The sequence below is a fragment of the Trachypithecus francoisi genome, unplaced genomic scaffold, assembly GCF_009764315.1.
Source record: "Trachypithecus francoisi isolate TF-2019V2 unplaced genomic scaffold, Tfra_2.0 Lachesis_group0, whole genome shotgun sequence".
Taxonomy (NCBI): domain Eukaryota; kingdom Metazoa; phylum Chordata; class Mammalia; order Primates; family Cercopithecidae; genus Trachypithecus; species Trachypithecus francoisi.
The window spans coordinates 142683651-142707304 of NW_022681453.1; the positions used below are offsets into that span (position 1 = coordinate 142683651).

Below are 23654 nucleotides of genomic sequence, written 5' to 3' on the forward strand. Positions count from 1 at the left end.
CATACCCATGGTCACCAACCCAGAGAAGGTGCCAGTGTCGGGAGCAAATTTGGGCCTGCAAGGGGCTGGAGTCTGGGGCCCCAGGAGCCAGGTGAGAGAGGTAGACCAGTCAGCACAATGGCAGTTATATTCAGTTACCACTGTGCTAGGGTATGTTGGAGATGGCCAAGGGCACAGCTGGCCTAGTTGTCCCCGCCCCCAAGGACTTGCTGTCTGTTGAGGACATTGACCAAGCCAGCATGTGCAAATGTGAAGACACCTTGAACTCATGGTGGAAAAGCCTTGGGTGGTGGAAAAGTCCCAGGGGATATGCTTCTAGTCCCAGCAGGGACATTAGTTAGCGAAACTTTAATCTGGAACGTGTCATATTACCTTCCCAGATGTGTCATTGATAAAACAAGGGGCTCGCACCAGGTGATGACCTCTGCTCCATAAGACTCCACAGCCAAATGGATCCTCAGGGCCGGCATTTCACTTCTCTATTAGGATTTTCTTTTGAGGGAGCAGGGCTGGATGGACCTGCTTAAATGTTGCGAGAACTTGGACCAGTTATAACACCTTGGTGTGTTTTGCAGCCTCCTTTGTCATGAGGCTCAGACTGCTAGAGACCCTCCACCCTATGCCCGATCCCTGTGGTACTTTTATTTTGACAGGTGGACACAGGTGTTGGGGGAGCACAGGTGTGGAGATGGGGGCATGCTTGACTTCCAGATGTTGGGGGTGCCCAGCACAGCTCACCTGGGTTGACCCCATCTGGCTATGTGGTACATCGGAAAACAGGAGTGCTGGGAGAAAAGAATCAATGGCTCTCGCTCAGGCCACTCTACGGATGGCAGACCAGACCATTTAAAATGGCTGTGGATCGTGAAGGGAGGGACTGAACTGGGAGTGGACTGGGAACAGTATTGCAGTCTGTGCACAGGAGTGTGGCTCCCCCTTGGAGCCAGCTGTGGGACTTGCCATTGCCTGCCACCTTATTGGTGGGAATTTGGGGGTCATTTCTGCAGTTTCCCCAGATTCTGTAGTCAGACTGGTCCCAGGACCCAGAGAGGTCTCATCTGCCAACAGGAGCTCTTGGTGGTCATGCCAGCCTTGGGCAGGGCCCCCTCTCTGGTCAGATGGGGCTGCCCTTGTGACTTGAGGGGCAGACCCAGGCTCAGGGTTTTTTCCCTTTTTCCTTTGCTGTGTCCCCCTTCCCCAGCACCTTGGGATTCTCTTGGCTGACAACTACCTGAGCACTTCACACCTCATTGAAAAGTCACCACAATAATTACCAGATCATTAACAGGGGATTTGAAAAGGCACTTCAAAGCATCTCTCCCAGAATTGCTGAGACAGGTGTAAGAGTCTATCTGGGCAAAGAGTAACCAGTTTAAAGTGATGTTGGGGATTCAAAGAGTAGGTGTTAATTAAGCTGGGCTGAGCATCAGCAGGATAGGTAACCTTCTAATCCGAGCATTGTAACAACCCATGCAATGGTGAGGAGGTCTGACAGTTTTAGATGAAACACAAAATGTACAGACTTTATTGCTCCTCTCACACTTTTTTTTTTTTATTATTATACTTTAAGTTCTAGGGTACATGTGCATAACGTTTATATCATGTATAACTCCCCAATGCAATCCCTCCCTCCTCCCCCCTCCCCCTGATAGGCCCCAGTGTGTGATGTTCCCCTTCCCGAGTCCAAGTGATCTCATTGTTCAGTTCCCACCTATGAGTGAGAACATGCGGTGTTTGGTTTTCTCTTCTTGTGATAGTTTGCTAAGAATGATGGTTTCCAGCTGCATCCATGTCCCTACAAAGGATGCAAACTCATCCTTTTTGATGGCTGCATAGTATTCCATGGTGTATATGTGCCACATTTTCTTAATCCAGTCTGTCACAGATGGACATTTGGGTTGATTCCAAGTCTTTGCTATTGTGAATAGTGCCACAATAAACATACGTGTGCATGTGTCTTTGTAGTAGAGTAATTTATAATCCTTTGGGTATATACCCAGTAGTGGGATGGCTGGGTCATATGGTACATCTAGTTCTAGATCCTTGAGGAATCGCCATACTGTTTTCCATAATGGTTAATGAGGAATTTGACCGCAATTCTAGGTCTTCAAATGCCTAGTACTTGTTTTGGCAAGAATAAACATAAACAAATCATTCTGCACCACAGGCTTCATAATTAATTTTACTAATTAAGGTTAATGAGGTGATATAACTGCAAATCATATGCCTGAATGGCTGGGGTTGGGTGGGCAGATAAACTTTCCTTCTACCAAAAATTCTACACGAAGGAAGATAACACATGATTGTTTCCAATACGCAGACTGTTTAATTGAAACCTGTAGAAGAAACCACTTTAGTGAAACTTTAACATTAGTAGTTGCATGATGACAAACCTGAGTGTTGTTTGAATGGATACACAAGCCTTCCCTACCTGGAAACCTTGTTTTCAGAGATCCTTGCCCACTTGCAAGTGATCTCTGGGTAGCAACAGACTCAAGTGCAGATCTTTATTTTTCTGTCAGTGGCTAAGTCAGTGGGTTTCATTTGTAGCTGCATGTCAGAATCACCTGGGAAGTTTCTTAGTAACACAGATGTCAGGACTCAGCCAAGACATATAGAATCAGAATCTCTGGGGACGGAGACTTGGCATCCACATTGAAAAATAACTAGCAGACCGGGCACGGTGGCTCATGCCTATCATTCCAGCACTTTGGGAGGTCGAGGCGGGCAGATCATCTGAGCTCAGGAGCTCGAGACCAGCCTGACTAACATGGTGAAACTCTGTTTCTACTACAAATACAAAAAATTATCTGGGTGTGGTGGCACACACCTGGAATCCCAGCTACTCGGGAGGCTGAGGCAGGAGAATTGCTTGAACCCGGGAGGTGGAGGTTGCAGTGAGCTGAGATCACGCCATTGCACTCTAGCTTGGGCAACAGAGCAAAACGCCATCTAAAAAAAAAGAAATTGCAGGGCGATTTTTGTGCCATTTTAGAACAAGGGTGTCTGGGAACTATAGGAAGCTGAAAATACTTTTTGTGAGGGTTTTTTTTGTTTTGTTTTTGTTTTTTTCATATTCAAAGCTATTTCAGAGCACAACTGCTTTAAAATGTCACTTCTGGGCCTTCAGCTATGTTACCTCCAGGAAGGCTAACTTGCAAGGTGCCTTTCCTAGATGCCAGACAGAGAATGTAAGCCAAGTACAGGAGTGTTTGGGCTCGTGGTGAACGTTTTTCGTGTCGTGCGATCATCTGTCTGGCACTGTGCAGGCTGGAGACAAGGTGTGAAGCAGCCAGCAGTTAGTGGTGTTTCGTATCTGGAAGTAGCAAACTCCACGCAGGATGTCATGCTATCTGGGTGTGACTTGCTAAAATGTCACTGTGTCCATTTGTGCATGAGACCAAGCGTGCTGTGTGGGCCCAAGTGGGCTGGTCCAAACTGCACACCCCACCCTAGATTGTCTGCCTGACCCCTGGAGGGTGGGCCATGCAGCCTGAGGCTGCCTTTCACGACATCCATGGTGGGAAAGGTAGGTGCTGGGCGGGCCTAGGGAGGACAAGGGTAATGAGCAGGAGGCAGTGCTAGGTAGGAGGGGGTCACCAGCTAGATGGGAATCTATTCTTGGGACTCTCCCATGGATCAACCTGGGGGCAAAGTCTTTCCATTTACTGGTCTCAACTTGTCCTTTTAGATTTTATTAAAATCTCAAAAATCTGTCCCTTGGCTGATAGGCACACAAATATCTCTCATGTATCTCTGGGTATTCTGGGCACTCACATCTCTCCTGACTGCCTCTAGCCATGGCTCCTGCTGCTGCTGGGTCCCCAGTCTCCACTGTGTGCTGCTATATTTTTCCATAGACGAGCCTGCCAACCAACTCGGCCCCAGTCTTTTCTTACCCCTAAAGTTCTACCAGCCCAAGGCTTTGGGTGGAGCAAACTTCTAGGCCCAAACTCCAGAGCCTGGAGACCTCACAAGGACATCTTTGGCCTCACCCTGGGCCGAATCCTTTACACACTCATGCTACTCCTGATGCTTTAAAAGTGAAGCATGGCTGGGTGCAGTGAATCACACCTGTAATCCCAGCACTTTGGGAGGCTGAGGTGGGCAAATTACGAGGTCAGGAGATCGAGACCATCCTGGCTAACATGGTAAAACCCCGTCTCTACTAAAATACAAAAAAAAAAAAAAAAAAAAAATTAGCTAGGCGTGGTGGTGCCCACTGTAGTCCCAGCTACTCAGGGGCTGAGGCAAGGGAATTACTTGAACCTGGAAGTCAGAGGTTGCAGTGAGCCAAGATCACGTCACTGCAGTCCAGCGTAGTGACAGAGCGAGACTCCATCAAAAAAAAAAGGCACCATACATCCTGCTCCTGGCCCAATTCCCTGCCTCATCTAGCATCTCCTCACCCCTCAGAGACCTCTGAGACCCCACCCGCCAGGGCACCACTGCCAGTGCCAAGACCTCCAGGTTGAAAGAGAGAGCGGGGAAATCAATCGGTGGGGCGATATTTCACCCCCTATGTGTCTCAATGATATGACTTCAGCATTAAAATCAAATAGCCAGAGATAGGATTCTGTAGGCATAGGCCGATTATATGCATATTTCAGGCAAATCATATGCAAATAACAGATGTGACTCTGACCTGGATTACATCTGCTCCTAAGGAGCAGGCTAATAGAGATAATTGGTAAAGTGCATTTAAGGTGTGGGGGCCACGGGAGCAAGAGAGGAGAATGGTGGATTCTTAAACCCCAACTGCAGGCCAGGAAGTTTTACATATGTCATGTGTTCAGTTAGCACTTACTCAGTGGCTGCTGTGTGTCCAGAATGATAATGGGGATAGTGAGATAAATGAAAAGCCGTGCACCCCACCGGAACTCTCAGATGAGTTGGGACACAAACATAGTGACATGTACAGGATGCTGTGAGGCACGCACAGACTATCTGCCTAAATCACACTGGGGCATCCAGAAAGCTTCCTGGAGGTAGTGATGCCTGAGCTGTGTTTTGAAGGATAAATAGGAGACATTAAATTAAATAAGGGGAAAGGAAAAAATAAAAAACAAAAATAAATTTAAAAAATAAATAAGGGGAAAGGTGTTGTAGGCTGCCTGGCATATTAAGTGGGTCAGCATGGTGCTGGGAGGGGTGCATGCACCAGGTAGGGGGAGTGAGGGGAGAGGGGGTTGGTGAGATACAGGGGCTAGATCATCAGGGGATCAGCATGGAGCTGGGAAGGTGGAGCTTCATCCTGAAAAGTGAGCATTTAAGCAGGAGAGTAATGAGATAAGGAGATGTTTCTGGAAGCTCTCAGACTGCAACATGGTGCATGGGCTGGAGCAGGTCCAGATGGGGCAAAGAAGCCAGGCAGGAGGGCTTAGACCAAGCAATGGTGGGAGAGACAAGGAGGTGGAAATCATCGGGAAGTTATTCAGGGTCTCAGAGTAGCAGGACTCTGTGATCAAGTCAGTTGTGGAAGGTGATGGTGAAGAGGAATCCTGTATGATGAGCAGGTTTGGGGCTTGGGAGGTAGACATGGGACCATGGGAAGAAGGCAAGTGAGAGAGCAATCTGGTTTTGGACACATCTGGTGTGAGGAGCTGGAGGGTATCCAAGAAGCCATATCCAAGATATATGATGCTTCACACTGCCTTGGGTCAGGCTCTCCAAAAGCAAGTATTTTATTTGAATATAAGTATTTTATGATGGAAGTGCTCCCAGGAGAAACCTAGAAGGGAATGGGGAAAGCAGGAGCAGGACGGGGAGGAAGCCAAGCAGAGTGAGGCCTCAGCAGCCCTGTGGAGGGTACTTCATCCTGATTCCCCAGGGAGCACTGGATGGACGTTCCACCTTGGAATTTGTCCCCACTCTAGGCCAAGGGACTGGGCTCTTCTACTCCCACTCCTGTCTATCACGAGCCTGGGGCTGCCCTGGTGAGGATGGGGAGGAAATTAGCAGGCACTTCAAGGTCTCACAGTATGTGGCTTGAGAGCGGTGCTCCCATGTCCTTCTCCCAAAAAGACTGCCAAGTGTGGCTATTGGTAGCAAAAGCCCACTGAAGGTGGGGACGGGTATGCAGAAAGAGCAAAAGCCATCTGAGGGCATCTGGGCAGGGCACCAGAGTGTCTGCTGACCACAAGGAATCCCGGACCCTCAACACTGATCTGCAGAGTAGGTGCATGTGTGCTTTGCAGACAAGGGCATCAAGTTCAGAGAGGTTAAGTAACTTGCCCCCAGTCACACAGACAGAAAGAGGTGGTGAGCCTTGGAACCCAGGGCCTTTAGATTTCCCACGCTGCCTATGCATCTCACAGCTGCTAGTTAATAAAAAGAGCATCATCATCAAGGGCTAACACCACACCAGCCTCTCCATGTGATAATTGCTTTGTTCCAAGCAACCCAAAAGCCATTTTCCTTCTTAGGTTGCAGGTGAGGAAGCAGAGGTACAGAGTCACCCAGCCAGGGCCAAGAAACCAGGGTTTGAATCCGGATCCATCTGACTCCCAGTCCCATCCCTAGATTGAAATTCATTGCCCTGGGCCTTTTGTCTGCAGGCACCATTCCAGCAATTGCCCAAACTGTCTTGGAAAATGTGTGGGGCAAGGTCAGGTACAATTTCTAGGTTTGTTGGGGGTCACTTAATGTCCTTTGGCAAGAAGGTGGAAAAATCCAGATCCAGATCCAGGCCTCTGGGTTGTGCAGATTGCCCTGGCCTCCCTCCTTCCTGGCCCAGCTCCATAGAGAGAGGGCTGGGTTCTGCCAGTTCTGTTGCTAGTGGTTTCTGAAAGGATAATTTGGCAAACAAGGCTGAGAAGCTGGTTGTGGCAATAAATTACCATGTTAAAAGAAATTATTTTTATCACTTTCTGTATTCTGAGGCTCTGAAGAACGCAGCAAGCAAAGACAGGTTGCGTAGACGTTCTCTTTGTGTGGGCCAAGGGTGAAGGCACAGATGAAGGAGTGTGTATGTGTGTTCATGTTCAAATTTCTGCCTGCTTCTCTGCTGGATAAAATGTGTTATGCAGGCACTAGGTCTTTCCACCCTAGGAAGTGTTCACAGGAGTTTGAGATGCTACATCTTCCCTGGAGAAATCCCTGTCCAGGATGTTGCAGGGGGAACTAACATCAGGGAAAAGATGGGTACATCAAAAGACATTTCAGAGCCCATGGTTGGCCTGGACCTAAGGGAGACTTGACAAGAAGTCTGAGGCCTTCCCCAGATATCCTCCCATGGCTGGCAGGGAAAGGCCTTATCATATGTCCAGCTGAGGGAGAGATGGAAGCATCCCCCATGTTCGAGACGAACACATGACAGAGAACTTTGACTTACACGACTGACACAATTTTATTTTATTTTAATTTTTTGAGATGGAGTTTCACTCTTCTTGCCAGGCTGTAGTGCACCCTGGCAACCTCCACCTCTCAGGTTCAAGCGATTCTCCCACCTCAGCCTCCCAAGTAGCTGGAATTACAGGCGTGCACCACCAAGCCCAGCTAACTTTTGTATTTTTGGTAGAGATGGGGTTTCACTGTGTTGGCCAGGCTGGTCTCAAACTCCTCGGGTGATCCACCCACCTCAGCCTCCCAAAGTGTTGGGATTACAGGTGTGAGCCACTGTGCCCGGCCTACTGACACAAATGTCAAGCTTTTGATGAAAGCTAACATTCTCAGAACTTAACACACCCGTGCAGCCACCACCCGGATGAAGAAAACAGAACATGACCAGCCCCCGAGTAAGTCTCCTCCTGCCTCTTTCTAGCTGCTCCCCCACCAGGGCAACCCACTCCTGACTTGTAACAGCAGAGGTCAGCTTTGCCTGCTTTTGTGCATTCTATAAAAGGAATCGTACAGACTGATAGAGGTTGGATGTTTATCTCCTCCAAATCTCATGCTGAAATGTGATGCCCAGTGTTGGAGGTGAGGCCTCATGGGAGGTGTTTGGATTGTGGGGGTGGACCCCTCATGGATAGCTTGGTCCCCTCCCTGAGGAAATGAGTGAGTTCTCATTCTATTACTTCATGTGAGATCTGATTGTTAAAAAGAGTCTGGGACCTCCCACCTCTCTCTTGTTCTCTCACACCCTGTGACACAACAGCTCCATTTCCCTTCTGCCATGACTAAAAGTATCTGAGGCCTCCCGAGAAGCAGATGCTGGCACCATGCTTCTTGCACAGCCTGCAGAACCATGAGCGAAATAAATGCCTTTTCTTTATAAATTACCCAGCCTCAGGTATTCCTTTACAGCAACAGAAAATGGATGAATACACCGACACATTTTGAAAGGGTAATTGGAAACAGTCCTTGTAATGCAAATCAGAAGTTTACTGTCTGGGATACTCATTGTTTAACGGAATGTTTTGGTAAAGTCTTTTTGTAATTGGATTAACTGTCCCTGGACCCAACCTTTGTGCATATGAAGGTCTCTTAAAACATCTTTCAGGACTAGGGAGTCATTGGGGCTACTGGAAATTTACCCACATTGAAGGCAGAGCAGCTGGGAGGAATCACCAACCCTGGCACTGAGTTTCCATCAGGCAGGACCATCTTGCATATTCTTTTGTTTTAGATCACTGATTCACAGCATTGGCTGCACATGGGCATCTCCTGTATAAATACTCTTTTTTTTTTTTTTTTTTTTGAGGCAGAGTCTCGCTCTGTCGCCCAGGCTGGAGTGCAGTGGCCGGATCTCAGCTCACTGCAAGCCCCGCCTCCCGGGTTCACGCCATTCTCCTGCCTCAGCCTCCGGAGTAGCTGGGACTACAGGCGCCCGCCACCTTGCCCGGCTAGTTTTTTGTATTTTTTAGTAGAGACGGGGTTTCACCGTGTTAGCCAGGATGGTCTCGATCTCCTGACCTCGTGATCCGCCAGGCTCGGCCTCCCAAAGTGCTGGGATTACAGGCTTGAGCCACTGCGCCCAGCCGTAAATACTCTTTATAAAGCCCTAAAGAATACTGATTGGAGGGGCTGGGGGATTTCCACCCTTCGAGGTTCTGATGGTTTGACTTAAATCATTTTGGCCTTCCTGGCCTTAGAGTTCACCTGCAGGGTTACGTAACCAGGCAGAGAAGTTTCTGGCATTAGGGAGGCCTCGTTGGTGCTGTTAAGAAGGAGAAACGAAATGATGCACTTGCTACCAAGATGCTGAGTCATGCCCAGATCCAGGGCAAACATCACTTCTCTAATCTCTGATGACAGCCCAGGCCCCACTGGACCTGAAATTGTTAGGGTGATGATGGGGGTGGGGATGAGGAAGAGAAGAAGGGTCAAGTGGAAGGAAATTATGTGGCCTTGGGAAAGTTGTTTAATACTCCCCTTCCCCAAACACTTAAGGTCTCAATTTTTTAATCTGTAAAACTGGGGACAATAATAATACCAAATCCATAGGTTTTCCAGGAGTATAAATGAGGAAAAGAATGTAAGCCTTTTAGCACAGCAACAGGCACATTGTAAGTGCTCAACAAAATCTCATGATCATCATCGTTATCCCATCGTTTGAGGTTGTCACAGAAGAATTTTTTGTGAATTTTATAATCCTTAATTAAAATGTGCCCATTTGAGCTTGGCCAGAGAAGTAGCAAGTGACATCACCCAATATGTTTTGAGCCACATGGGCCTCTCTTTTCTGAAAACGACTCCAGGGGCCATGATCATAAAAACAAGCTCCTAAGACTAACAGGTTGTAATGGTGTGAACATCTTGCAAACTAGGTCTAGGTCTGCTTGAAAACACAGGGTAAGGGAAGAGGAAATGTTGGATGACCCCATGCTGGCCTGCTCAAGGCTTGCAAATCAGAGGCAGAGGAATTGTTCCCAAGAAAAATTATAATTCTCTTCTGTCAATATCATGAAATGTAATGGATTTGAGCCAGAACTCAGGATTTTGTAAAACTGAGAAAAGAAGAAGAAAAATTTCCCTACAGCTGAAAATTTAAATAACCACAGATCCAAGCACTCCATTTTCTTGAATTTTGATGAAATCAGGGTAAGGTAGATCAAGGATAAAGATAGTTTAATAGGAAGTCAAGGTTACCCAGTGACACTCCAGGCTGTAATATGAAAGGAGAATTTAAACCCAACCAAATGGCAAGCATTGGCTGATGACCAATGGCTGATGACCATGACCAATGGGCTGATGGCTGGTATTAGCTGGATGATGTCCCAAAACCATTTCCTTTGAGACTGTGATTGTTCATCTCATAGTGTTTACATTTTGCAGGATTTTAAAAGTATAACTAATGCTTTTATTTGATATTCAGAGGTGCCCTGTATGTGGCATCCAGAGTCATACAGTCCCTATTTAATAGCTGTATTGTAGAACATACATTCATGATTTTTCTTTTTTCCTTTTGAACAAAACCTCAATTTTGGTTCCATATCATATGTCTCACGTGACTCAGAAGGTAACCTTATCTCCAGCTTGACGGGTAGATCCTGATTCGATAACTCCAACTCTTTCCATTGGTTTAGACATGGACATGTGACTCAAATTAGGCCAGTGAGAAGTGAGAGGAAGTTTGTTGGATGTCTCCAAGAAAGTTGACTTTGTGCCTAAGAAAGAGTCGGCCTGGAAATTTCTGTCTGGAAGTGACTCCTGGAACTATTGTTATGACCTTGCTAGTAACCTGGTAATAAAACCAGTTGAGAAAAACAGAGTGGAGCAATGGAAAAAACCTGGATCCTGGATGATCATTTAAGCTACAGAGTATACTGAATGCCACCCAGCCTCTGGACCTCCGGGTATGTGAAGGAATAATTTTCTGGGTTGCTTGGAGTTTTCTGTTACTTGGGGCCCAAAGCATCCTACATGCTTTAGAGTATACTGGGATTCAGGGGTTAAGTGAATTGCTTATGTCACCCAGACAGTAAGCGGTAGAGAACAGACTGAAACCCTCACTTCTCCACACTTTGTTCAGCTCTCTGCGTTCCTCTGTCCCAGAGTGACAGTTTTACTTTCCTGAAATTAATCCAAGGATATACCGTCATTGAACTGAAAGTTTGCAGCTCATTCTTGCTCTGGCCAGTTAATAAAACAAAGCCAATAATAGTCCCTGGCCTATAGCACAGACAGAGCTTTCATGTCCCCACTGAAATCAAGCACGAGTCCCACATTTACACAGAAGCCGAGGTCCTGGCTGTCTCCCAGATTTCAAATCTCTGTGATCCCACTACCTCTGCCATCTTTGCTGAAATGCCTGTCTCATACCTTTTCTCAGCCTAAGCATCATATATTCTGGTTTCCAATTGTTCTAACCCATGCAGAATTGGCCCATCTTTGCTTTGTACATCACTGTAGCATCTTCATGCATTTATCTCATCCCAGGATGTAGTATTGCATGGTGATATTTCTCAGCTGTTGTATAAGGATGCTTTCATCTATAGAACAGTGGCTTAAATAATTAGGGAATTTGTCTCTTCACTTAATGAAAAGTCCAGAGGTTAGCACTTTCAGGGCTAGTTCACCTGCCCCATCCTATATCAAGGACCCTGGCCCTTTCCTTCCTTGTGTATTCCTTGCCATGCTTTGTATATTGGCCACATTTCTACTCATCACCTAAAGGTGGCTGCCATTGCCCCAAGCATCATGTCATCACACGATGAGGTCCAGAGCAAGAAAAGAAAGCTGGAAAAATCCTCTTTTCTCTCTTTAATTTTTCAGAGAAGATAGTCTGTCTTCAAAGCTACCCAATAATTTACCTAAGGTCACAGAACTGGTAAAATAGTGGAGCCAGGATGTAAATGTGGACAGTCTGACTCTAGACTGTGCCATAGAAATATAGTGCAAGCCATATGTGAAATTTGAATTTTTTAGCAGCCACATTTAAAAAGTAAAAAGAAGCAGGTGACATTAATATATTTGATTTAATTGAATATATATAAGATTGTTTGAACATGTGCTCAATATTCAAGTTATTAATGAGATATTTTACATTTTTTCATACTAAATCTTTGAAATCCGCCTCCCGGGTTCAAGCAATTCTCCTGCTTCAGCCTCCTGAGTAGCTGGGACTATAGGCATGCACCACCACACCCAGCTAATTTTTGTAGTTTTTAGTAGAGATGGGGTTTCACCATGTTGGCCAGGATGGTCTCGATCTCTTGACTTCGTGATCTGCCCGCCTTGGCTTCCCAAAGTGCTGGGATTACAGGCGTGAGCCACCGTGCCTGGCCAAGTAGTAGTTTTTTTACATTTACATTTAAGCTAATTAAGATTCAAATTAAACAGTCATTTCCTCGGTCACACTAGCCACATTTTGAGTTCTCAGAAGCCACATTTGGCCAGTGGCTACTACTGCGTTGGACAGCATACTTCTACAACCTTGATGCTTAAGCTCATTTTTAATCCAATTCCCCGTACCCAAGGACACAGTACTATGCTAGCAAGTGACACCTCTATTCAGATGGTGCACAAAACCTACCACTACAACACTGGAGACCTGCCCTGTAGTTGTTTCCCTCGTTCCAGTTAGCTGTGTGACCTCAGGGCAGTCACTCAAATTCTCTGCGCCTCGATTTATTCATTTGTCAAACAGGGAGTGTCATCTCAAACATCTCCTCCAGCTCTCAAATGCTGTATTATTTCTCTCCTCTAAAAGAGGAAGGAATGAGGGCATTGGTAAAGCCCTGGGCCTGAAGGTACACACACAAGCTCTCTTCAATAAAATCTGTAAAGAGTGGAACACGTTGCCACTCTCTAGCACCTGCTGACGTGCTGCAGCAATCTGGAGGCACTCGGCGCTCTCTCCTTTTATCCAGTACTAAGGATCCAGCTAATTCTGTCTCCAGAATGCCCAGAATAAAGACAAAGGGAAGCATTGTCCGAGCTCCGAATTCCAGGAAATTTTGGTAGTTTTTTCCTTTTTATACACTGCATTTTAAACAAGGAAAGGTCTACACAGAGATGGAAACTCCCGTATTACGTTTCTGCAGTGGCTTTGTGCCCCTGGCTTCCTGGAGTGGGCTGTTTTCTTTCAGTATAAAAGAGAGGGCCTTTCTACTCTCCCGGACACCCGTCTTGTTCGACTGTTTAGACTGTGTGATCTTGGCTTACAGTTAGAAAGGGGCTTTTGGCTTATTGGATAGCATAAAATCTCTATTCTATTTTAGCTGCAGAGCTGTGAAAGAATGGCCAGGGGAGTCAGGTCAAAGTCAAAATACCTGTGGAGGCCCAAGGACCAGCTTCCAGATAATAATTGGGTTTCGCAGGCTGGGCACGGTGGCTCACGCCTGTAATCCCAGCACTTTGGGAGGCCAAGGCGGGTGGATCACTTGAGGTCAGGAGTTTGAGACCAGCCTGGCCAACATGGTGAAACTCTGTCTCTACAAAAATACAAAAAAATTAGATGGGCATGGTGGCCCATGCCTGTAATCCCAGCTACTCAGGAGGCTGAGACAGGAGAATCACTTGAACCCAGGAGGCGGAATTTGCAGTGAACCAAAATTGTGCCATTGCACTCTAGCCTGGGTGTCAAAGCGAGACTTCATCTCAAATAATAATAATAATAATAATAATAATTGGGTTTGGCCAGGACTTGCCTGCCAAATGGAGGACTTGACGTATCAGTGGGGTTGAACTTTAGGACTCTGTGGGAAGGTCCCAGTTCTCGAAAACAATTCCCTTGCTCCTGTGACCTTTTACTATTAGAGGTTCATTTCTTTGGGGGTCTATAAGTTAGGCAGAGTGGAAATAGCTTCTTTTACCCACAAATGAGAGGTTCTAGTCTTAGGCTTGAATTTGAGAAAAGAGGAAAATAAGAAATTGAACATGAGAAGATGCTAGGAGGAGGCAGGAGGACCCAAAAGGACACTAAAGGAAGATTCTAAAGATTGTCAGCCACTTTCTATTACGCTAATACCATACCGGAGGTTATAAGATCAGGAAATACACAAAAAGTTTGTTACCAGTAATGCTCTGCTTAAAGGAAAGACAGGCTAAAAGGAAGCAGGAACGTGTGGTTTCATTGCCTCATTTCTTCAGCCAGTGTGGGAATTGGAAGGAAGCTGATGACTGACTTACTCATTCATCTCTTCACCCACTAATTGTGGTAGAGAGCTCTCAAAGATGGCCGTCAATTCCCACCCTCCCGGACATGCCTGCCTTTCCTCTCATCAAGAGCTGGGGCTTATTTTCCCCTCTACTTGACTCTGCACTGGCCGGTGACTTGCTTTGACCCCTAGAATGTGGTGGAAGGGATGCTACACCGGTTCCAGGCCCAGCCTTGGGGAGGTTGCACCATGCTGTAAAGAAGCTTGGGCTACACCATTGGATGCTGAGAGGCCGAATGGAGAAGGGAGAGGCCATGTGCAGGAGCCGGAGGGGCCAGACTTATGAGCAAAGCCTCTGGGGCCTCCCCTCAGCCCAGCCACGGTCTAAGTGCAGGTGAGTGAGTGACCCCCGGCCAAACACCACGTGGAACAGAAAATCTGGCCAGCTTGTAACACTCTAAATTCATGACCCACAGAATCATAAAGAATGTAACTTGTTGGGGTTTTAAGCCACTACATTGTAGGATGGTTTCTCATCCAGACATAAACAAATGAATATTTATTGTATGATTTTGGCAGCTATATTTAAAGGGATTCCTTTTTATTCCAGTTTTCTAAACTAGATTTTTAATCATAAAAAATTGTTGACATTGGTTAAATGACTTTCTGCCTTTATTGAAATGATCATGTGATTAGTTTTCTTCTTTAGTCCATTAATCTTTAATTTGTTCTGAAATTTTTTTTCTTTTTTGAGTCGGTGTTTCACTCTTGTTGCCCAGGCTGGAGTGGAATGGTGTGATCTTGGCTCACTGCAACTTCTGCCTCCCAGGTTCAAGAGATTCTCCTGCCTCAGCCTCCCAAATAGCTGGGAATTACAGGCATGCACCACAATGCCCAGCTAATTTTATATTTTTAGTAGAGACGGGGTTTCTCCATGTTGATCAGGCTGGTCTCAAACTCTCGACCTCTGGTGATCCTCCTGCCTCGACCTCCCAAAGTGCTGGGATTACAGGCATGAGCCACCACGCCCAGCCTTGTTCTGAATATTTTATAGTTTTTCAGAGGGAGTCCTTGCATATCTTTCATTAAATTTATTCCTAAATATTTAATGTTTTTGATGCTTTTATAAATAGTATATATTAAAAATATTTTCTAATTGTAACAGTATATTTGAATAAAAGTGATTTTTGTATATAATTTTGTATTCTGTGACTTTGCTAAATTCAGCTATTAGTTTTAGTCATTTTTAAAAAATCCTTAAGATTTTCTGTATACACAATTATATTGTCTACAAATACAGATGGTTTTACTTCTTTCTGTCCAATATTTTTAGGTTTTATTTGTTTTCTTGCTTTATTGAGCTTGCTATGACCTCTAGGGAAATGGCAAATAGAAGTGGTAAGAGCAGACATCCGTGCCTTGTTCCTGCTCTTAGGGGAAAGCATTCATTCTTTCATCATTATGTATGATGTTAGCTTTAAGTGTTTCATAGGTGCTCTTTATAAGGTTAAGAAAGTTGCCTTCTAGTCATAATTTACCAGAAGTTTTTATTATGAATGAGTGTTGAATTTGTCAAATACTTTTTCTTCATTCATGATATGATCGTGTTTCCTCCTTTCCTCTGTGAATGGGATGCATTACAATGTAGTTGGCCACCCCCAAGATGGTCTCCTGTAATCCCCTCTTCCTGGTATTCATGCCTCTGTGTAATTCCCTCTCCTTGAGAATGACCTGAACTTACTGACCCGTTTATGACAAATACAATGTGGCTGGGATGGTGGCATGTCATTCTTGAGATTTAAGTTATAAAAAGACTGTGGCTTCCATTTTGTGTGATTTCCTTTACTCATTTGCTCTGAGGAGAATCAGCCGCCATGTTGTGAGCTGCTTCTGTGGAGAGGTCCACATGGAATGGAATTGAAGGAGGCCTTTGGCCAATAGCCAGAGAAGAACTGAAGGCTTCAGTCCAACAGCCACAAAGAACTGGATCTTGCCAACAGCAAGATGCAGTGATCTTGGAAGCAGACCTTCCCACAGTGAAGTCTTCAGATGAGACCACCACCCCAGCTTACACTTGGCAGCCTCGTGACAGACCTTTGCCAGAGAACCCAGTTAAATATCACTTGGATTTTTTGCCCACAGAAATAGTGAGATAATAAATGTTTATTGCTTTAGGATGCCAAATTTTGAAGATGATTTCTTTATATGGCAATAGATAACTAATAAGTACATTGGTTACCTTTTTCAAGTGAAATAAGTCTTGTACTTGGCCATGATATGTTTCGTTTTACACATTGTTAGATTTGATTTACCAATTAAAAAAAAGTCTTTTCTTTTCTTTAAATAAAATGGGAACCACTCAAACTGTGTCCTCTTCCTCTCCCAGAGGAAGAGAATGATCATCAATGACAAATGACAGTTGCAGTGAAACAACACCAAGAGCTGGCTTCACGCTCAGGAGAGAATGCTGCGCCTCCCCCTCATGGTTTCCAGTGTTCTACACATCTAGAGAAATTTCTCTAGTAACAAACTATAGAATGATCCCTGAAAGTTTACATTTTTTGGGGGCGGGGGGACGGAGTTTCACTCTTGTTGCACAGGTTGGAGAGAAGTGGTGCAATCTTGGCTCACTGCAACCTCTGCCTCCCGGGTTCAAGTGATTCTCCTGCCTCCGCCTCCGGAGTAGCTGGGATTACAGGCGCCTGCCACCACACCCAGCTAATTTTTTGTATTTCTAGTAGAGAGGGGCTTTCACCATGTTGGCCAGGCTGGTCTTGAACTTCTGACCTCAGGTGATCCACCCACCTTGGCCTCCCAAAGTGCTGGGATTATAGGCATGAGACACTGCACCCAGCTGATATACCAATTTTTTAAAAGGATTTTGTGTCTAGGTTCATGAGGGCTATCAGTCTCTTTTTTTTTTTTTTTTTTTTAATGTCTCTGTCAGGTTTTGATGTTGGGGATATACTAGCCTCATAAAATGAAATCTCTCCTCTTCTATTTTTTTGAAAGAGCGTATGTAAGATTCACATTATTGCTTCCCTACTTTTTTTTTTTTTGAGACAGGTTCTTGCTCTGTCACCCAGATTGGAATGCAGTGGCATGTTCGTGGCTCACTGCAGCCTCAGCGTCCTGGGCTTAAGCAGTCCTCCAGCCTCAACTTTTCGATTATCTAGAACTACAGACACATACCACTACACCCAGCTAATAAAACAAACAAAACAAACAAACAAAAAACCAAAAAACAAAATCAAAACACATTTTTTGTGAAGACAAGGTCTTGTTATGTTCAGCCCAGGCTGGTCTCACAATCCTGGCCTCAAGTGATCCTCCTGCCTCAGCCTTCCAAAGTGCTGGGATTACAGGTATGAATCACCATGCTGGCCCTCTTTACATTTTGGTAGAATTTACCAGTGAGCTTGGAGTTTTCTTTGTGGTAACTTTTAAAAAATTCATAAATTCAATTCTTTTATAGATACAAGGCTATTTAGATTTCGGTTTTTTCTTAGGTCACTTTTTTTTTTTTTTCCTTCTCTAGCTTTAAAAGCCAAAAGAAAAAACATATATGGGCTGATTATCAATTGTAAGGCCATGATGGCCTAACAGGAGTGCCCAAAGCTGCTGAGCATATCAGGACCGTGCACCTTAAAAGGAGTGTGTTATGTAGAAATGCATTTGCAGAAAACAGTTCAAGGAACCAAGATGGTGGGGAAAGACAGCATGGATGACAGAGTGGTGTTGGAGCAGAAGGGTGAAACAGATTTAGGAGCTGTAGGGTACTTGAGAATAGAGAACAGGAAACTTTAATGGGTTATTATGGCCTAAATTAGACTCCCTTAAAGTTTTGAAAGAAACATGAATTAAGATTAAAATTCTTGTCTGCACTATGCTTCTTTAACAATGATATCCCTTTGGTGAGGCCGGGTGCGGTGGCTCACGCCTGTAATCCTAGCACTTTGGGAGGCCAAGGCAGGTGGATCATGAGGTCAGGAGTCCAAGACCAGCCTGACCAACATGATGAAACCCTGTCTCTACTAAAAGTACAAAAATTAGCCGGGCGTGGTAGTGAGTGCCTGTAATCCCAGCTACTCAGGAGGTTGAGGCAGGAGAATCGCTTGAACGAGGGAGGCAGAGCTTGCAGTGAGCCAAGATCGCGCTACTGCACTGCAGCCTGGGTGACACAGTAAGACTCTGTCAAAAAAAAAAAAAAAAGGTATCCCTTTGGGATACCACTATGAATGCCGGGGGCACAGGGGAGGAAGGATGGCACAGTTTAGTAAACATTGCTATTCCACTGCTCTATTTAAATCCACCTGAACTTCAATAAAATAACTTATGTACCTTGTTCCTATTGCTGTGTAACAAATTACTCCAGAACATAATGGAACACAACAAGCATTCCTTATGAGGCTCATGTATTGGTTAGGTCGGGAATTTGAATAGAACACAGTGAACACAAGCAACCTCAGCTCCACACTGTCTTAGAGGCTCAGCTGGAAGACTCAAAGGTTGGGGGTGACCTGACCCTGAAAGCTGACATCTGAAAGCCTGTTAACTCATGAGTGTGGTGGTTGATGCTGTTGGCTGAGACCTTAGCTAGAGCTATTGGTCAGAACACCTACACGTGGCCTCTCATGCGGCCTGAGCTTCTTTATAATATCTTGGCTGGGACCAAGCATCCCATGAGAGAAGGCCAGGTGGAGGCCTTTTCTAACCCAGCCTCAGTGGTCAGAAAGTGTCACTTTCAGCCCCTTCTCTTCATCAAGACCAACTGAAAGCCCATCCCAAGTTTAAGGTGAGAGGAAAGAAAGAGACTGTACACTTGATGGGGGAGTGGCAAGGTTCTGGAAGAGCATATGGGCCTGAAAATATTGCTGTAGCAATTTTTGGAAAATATAGTCTGCCACATACCTCCATGGTTGTCCCCTACAATATCTGCTCTTGGAAATACTAGTGAAGCAACCGTCTCTCCCTAGTCACCTTGTGAGATGCTGACAGAGCTAGGTTGGAGGGGCAAAGTTCTCCTTATACCCTGCAGATTGATCATGAATTGTCACAGCAGTGAAGGCACCCATATTAACACATTAACACGGGCCATGTGCCATGGGAGGGTATGAATGAGGGCCCAGCTATTGGGGATGATACTTAAATAGAATCCTATGTTGCCGCTGAGATCATGAGAAGGCTTAGAAAGCTTCCATCCCAGCTTTGGTACTCCATGGGCTTTTGGTGCCCTATCTCTTCTACTTCTGTACACTGTCCTTGGCTCTTTTTTGTTATTGACCTTAGAACTCTGAGTTTTGTTTTGTTTTTTTTTCCCTTTTAGTTCCTGCAAGCAGAATGTGAGGTTTTTGTTGTTGTTATTTTTCTCTTACATACATACAGCAGGCACTTGGTAAATGCTTTGGGATGACAATGAGAGGAGGGAAAGGGGTGGCAGTTTTTCAGAGAGGAAGTGTAAGAAACTCTGCAGAAGCAGGGGATGCATTGCATCAGGAATCTCGAGCCAGAAGGGCTGTGGGGATTGGGTTCTCCTACAGCGGTGACCGTGGTTGCTGCACTCGGTGAGGGGCAGCCCTATTAGACTTAGAACCAAAGTTCATTTCTACAAGCTGATGCTATCCATGTTAAAACATCCTCAGGAACCCAGAAAGCCCTCAGAACAAGATTGCGGAAGTTTTTCGTTACAGAGCTAGCTCACTGGGGACATTAAACTAGGAGTCAAAAAGCAAAAATGAGTGAGGCATCCTGTCTTAACAGCTAGAATGTTTTGGGTAAATTGTCTTCTTAACTGTAAGTTAGAGGAGTTTTAACTAAGAGAGGAGGTTTTTATGTGTTGCCCCATGGCTTTGGAAAATTGGAGAGACGTTCCAAGTTTTTCCATGTTCTCGGCTTCTGTAATAGACCCTTCAGGGCTATTGGCACAGCCTAGGAACTCTGCTTTTCTGACAACTCCCTCCTCTTCACATCCACAGAGGTGGCAGCCATGTTTGTGTTGGGAGTGAGGTACATCTCCAACAGCCACAGTTGATTGCAGAATTCATCTTTTCTCTCAGTGAGGAATTTCAGTGTGGGTCTGAGAGATGCTAGTCAGTTCCTTCTTGTTTTTGAGTCAAGGATGAGTAAATTGAATGTCTGGGTGGCCTGGCCTGTCACAGCACACAGCTCTGGGGATAAGCATCTTTCCCCCAAGATAATCTCTTGTGGCTTTTGTGAATCAGGAACTGGAAGAACAGCTTGGTCAGATGGTTATGGCTCAGTGTTTCTCATGAGGTTGCAGTCAAGCAGTCAGCTGGGGCTGAGTACATCTGAAGGCTGTGATCAGAGAAGCCAACTGGTACTGGGTATTGGTGGGAGGCCTCAGTTCCTTTTCACATGCACTACTCTGCAGGATTGCTTGGATGACCCCATCACATGGAGTTCAGCTTTCCCCAGAGTGAGGGGTCTGTGAGACCAAGGTAGATTCTATGACCTAGCCTCAAAAATCACACCCTTCTGCTCCCACCGCAAATTCTAGCAATTCCATGGGATTAGCCCTGGTTCAGAATTGAAGGGGAGTACACAAGGTGGACTACTGGGAGGTGAGGCTCACTGGAGCCCCTTCTGGGAGGCTGGCTGTCATAACTCCTTATGTTTGCACAGCAATCCATGATTTATAAGGATTTTCCACATGCATTATCTCCCTAGATATTCAGAACAGCCCCCAAACCTGGCCTCTGCTTAGCTTTCTCCAGTCGTCCTTTCTCTCTACCCACTACGTCTCCCAGGCCCAGTTTCCTGTAAGTCCTTTAGCTTTTCCTTAACACACTCTGTATTTCTCTTACTGAAGCCATCCCTCCATACATGCTTTTCCCAGTCTAGAATGCTCTTCTCACATCTCTTTGCCTAATTCTCAGATGCCACCTTCCCTGGAAGTCCTCCCCGGTCCTCCATGCCTGGCTTTAGGGCCTGATATGGTTTGATGTTTGTTCCCTCCAAATCTCATGTTGAAATGTAATCCCCAGTGTTGGAGGTGGGGCCTGGCAGCACCAAAAGGCCATGCAGGTGTTTGAGTCGTGAGGATGGATCCCTCACAAATGGCTCGGTGCCCTTCCCACAGTAATGAGTTCCCATGAGATCTGGTTGTTGCAAAAGGAGCCTAGCACCTCCCCCTCTGTCTTGCTCCCTCTCTCACCATATGATGATGTGCTGCTCCCGCTTCACCTTCTGCCATGAGCAGAAGCTCCTTGAGGCCTCATCAGAAGCCGAGCAGATGCCAGTACCAAGCTTCCTGTGCAGCCTGCAGAAACATGAGCCAACGAAGCCTCTTTTCTTTATGAACTACCCAGCCTCAGGTATTCCCTTACAGTGACACAAAATGGACTGACACAGTGCCCTTCCTCTAGGCTCCCATAGCTCCTCATATTCCCCATCTAAACACTCCTCATGTGCTACTAACTTCCTGATTCTAATGTCTGATTCCCCACGCAGAGTGCCCGCTCCATGAAACCAGAGATGGTGTCTGTGCTGTTTGAGTGCTATCCCCACCACCTGGCACCGGGCTCAATATGTTTGTTGAATGCATGAATGGACAAGGCAAGCATCATTGTCCCCATTTTACAGAGGTGAAAATGGTGGAGGAGAGTAAGAGTTGGTCTGATCATGGTCAGTTTATGACATAGCTGAACCTAAGCCCAGGTCACACCACCGCTCAACACCCTTGTGCATCCTGGAAAAGGGTTGCCAGGCAAATTTATGGCACTGTCCTCTGCCCCCACCCCTCATGGCTTTGGTCCTTGGTACTCTGATAGTTGTGTCCACCGTCTTTCTGACCTGGACATCCCAGGCTGCTGGATGCATGGCAGGAAAAGCCCTGGTTACTAATTGATTTTATTCATTTCCCTGTGAAGCACATAGCAGGAGAATGTGCCATTAACACATCTCAGTGAGACACAGCCAAAGATGCAAGCTCTATTCCCATGATTATGACTCCTGCATAACTAAAATGGTGATCTTAATTAAGAAATAATGCATGGGGAGAGTGCTGGGGAAAGAGGCGACGATAGGCTTTTGTGAGAAGAGAAGACGGCACTTCTGTCTGCTTAGGTTGTTGACATTTTCCTTCCCCCGCCAAGAATCGTGACAAATAGTTGATATTTTTATTTTTCATTAGGGAAAAAGTACCAGCAATGTACTTAGGGAAAAAACCGAAGCCCAACAACCAGACTACCAATCACTGTGTCGCTTTAGCAGCTGCTATTAAAGGGGGGCAAATCAATGCCTTTGAACCCACAGACTTCCCAGAGTGGCCACTTCCAAAAGCCTGGCTCTGACAGGGGAGCCAGGAGGTGAGGCAGGGCTGGACCAGCCAGAGTTGGGACTGTGAGGTGGTCACCAAGTGGCAGGCACAGCTGCTCTGAAGGGCAGGGCCACCAGGAGCTTGTGTCAGGATGGAAGCAGAATTCAAGACAGTGGCCTCTCATGGCAGAGTGAGGGAGAGCTCCTGCAGCAGGGAGCTCAAAGGGCCAGAGGCACAGGAAGAGAAGGCACCTGGTTACCAGAGGCAAGAGATCCAGGCAGTCAGGTATGGGAGTCTATGAGTTCAGCAGCAACCAAACGACAATGAAATCAACTTAATATGGAAGCCAGATCCCACTCATGGAGGAGCTTCCCATACACTCCCTTTTAAGGATAAAACTATTTTAATAATCAATAACACATAGAAACACTTAACAAAAGAAGCTATACAAGTAGCCACTAAACATATGAAACAGGCCTCAACATTTTTAGTCACCAGGGAAATGGAAATTAAAGCTGTCATGAAATACCATTCATGCCACCAGCATGGCTGCAATCACAGTGACACCCACGTGGGGAACATGTGGGGCAACTGCTGGTGGGAATGCAAAACAGTAAAATCATTTTGGGAAACTGTTTCCCAAAGGTTTCTTGTAAAACTAAACGTATATACATCTGCCTTACAATCCAATAATTTCATTCTTAGATATTCACTCAAGAGAAATGAAAACACATGCCCACAAAATGATTTGGGTCTCAATGTTCATAGGCAACTTTATTCATAATAGCCCCAAACTGAAAACAACCCAAAAGTCTCTCAACAGGAGAAAGGATAAATACATTTTCCATATAGTGAAATGTACTCAGCAACTTACAAGAGAGAACTAACAACATAAGCAATTGGATGAATGAATCTCACAGGCATCGTGCTGAATGAAAGAAGCCACATACAAGAGTCCACATTCATTTCTATGCAATCCAAGAACAGTCAAAACTTACAGTGATAGGAATCAGAATGTGGCTGGGGCCCAGTAACTAAGAGGGACATAAGGGAACTTTGCTGGTTGATGAAAATGTTCTATATCTTGTTTTGGGTGGTAGTTCCAGGGGTGTAGACATTTGTCAAAATCCATCAAGCTGAACTCCTATCATTGCACTTTGTTGTGTGCTAATTATACCTCAATTTTAAAAAATAATAGGCATATTGGGAGGCCGAGGAGGGCAGATCACGAGGTCAGGAGATCGAGACCATCCTGGCTAATACAGTGAAACCCCGTCTCTACTAAAAATACAAAAAATTAGCCAGGCATGGTGGTGGGCACCTGTAGTCCCAGCTACTCAGGAGGCTGGGGCAGGAGAATGGTGTGAATCCAGGAGGCGGAGCTTGCAGTG

At 45.6% G+C, this 23654-nt stretch overlaps 1 pseudogene; it reads right to left on the minus strand.

Annotated features, from left to right (window-relative positions):
• Nucleotides 1-16339: 16339 nt before the first annotated feature.
• LOC117084776 lies at nt 16340-16545 on the minus strand (annotated as a pseudogene).
• Nucleotides 16546-23654: the final 7109 nt, after the last annotated feature.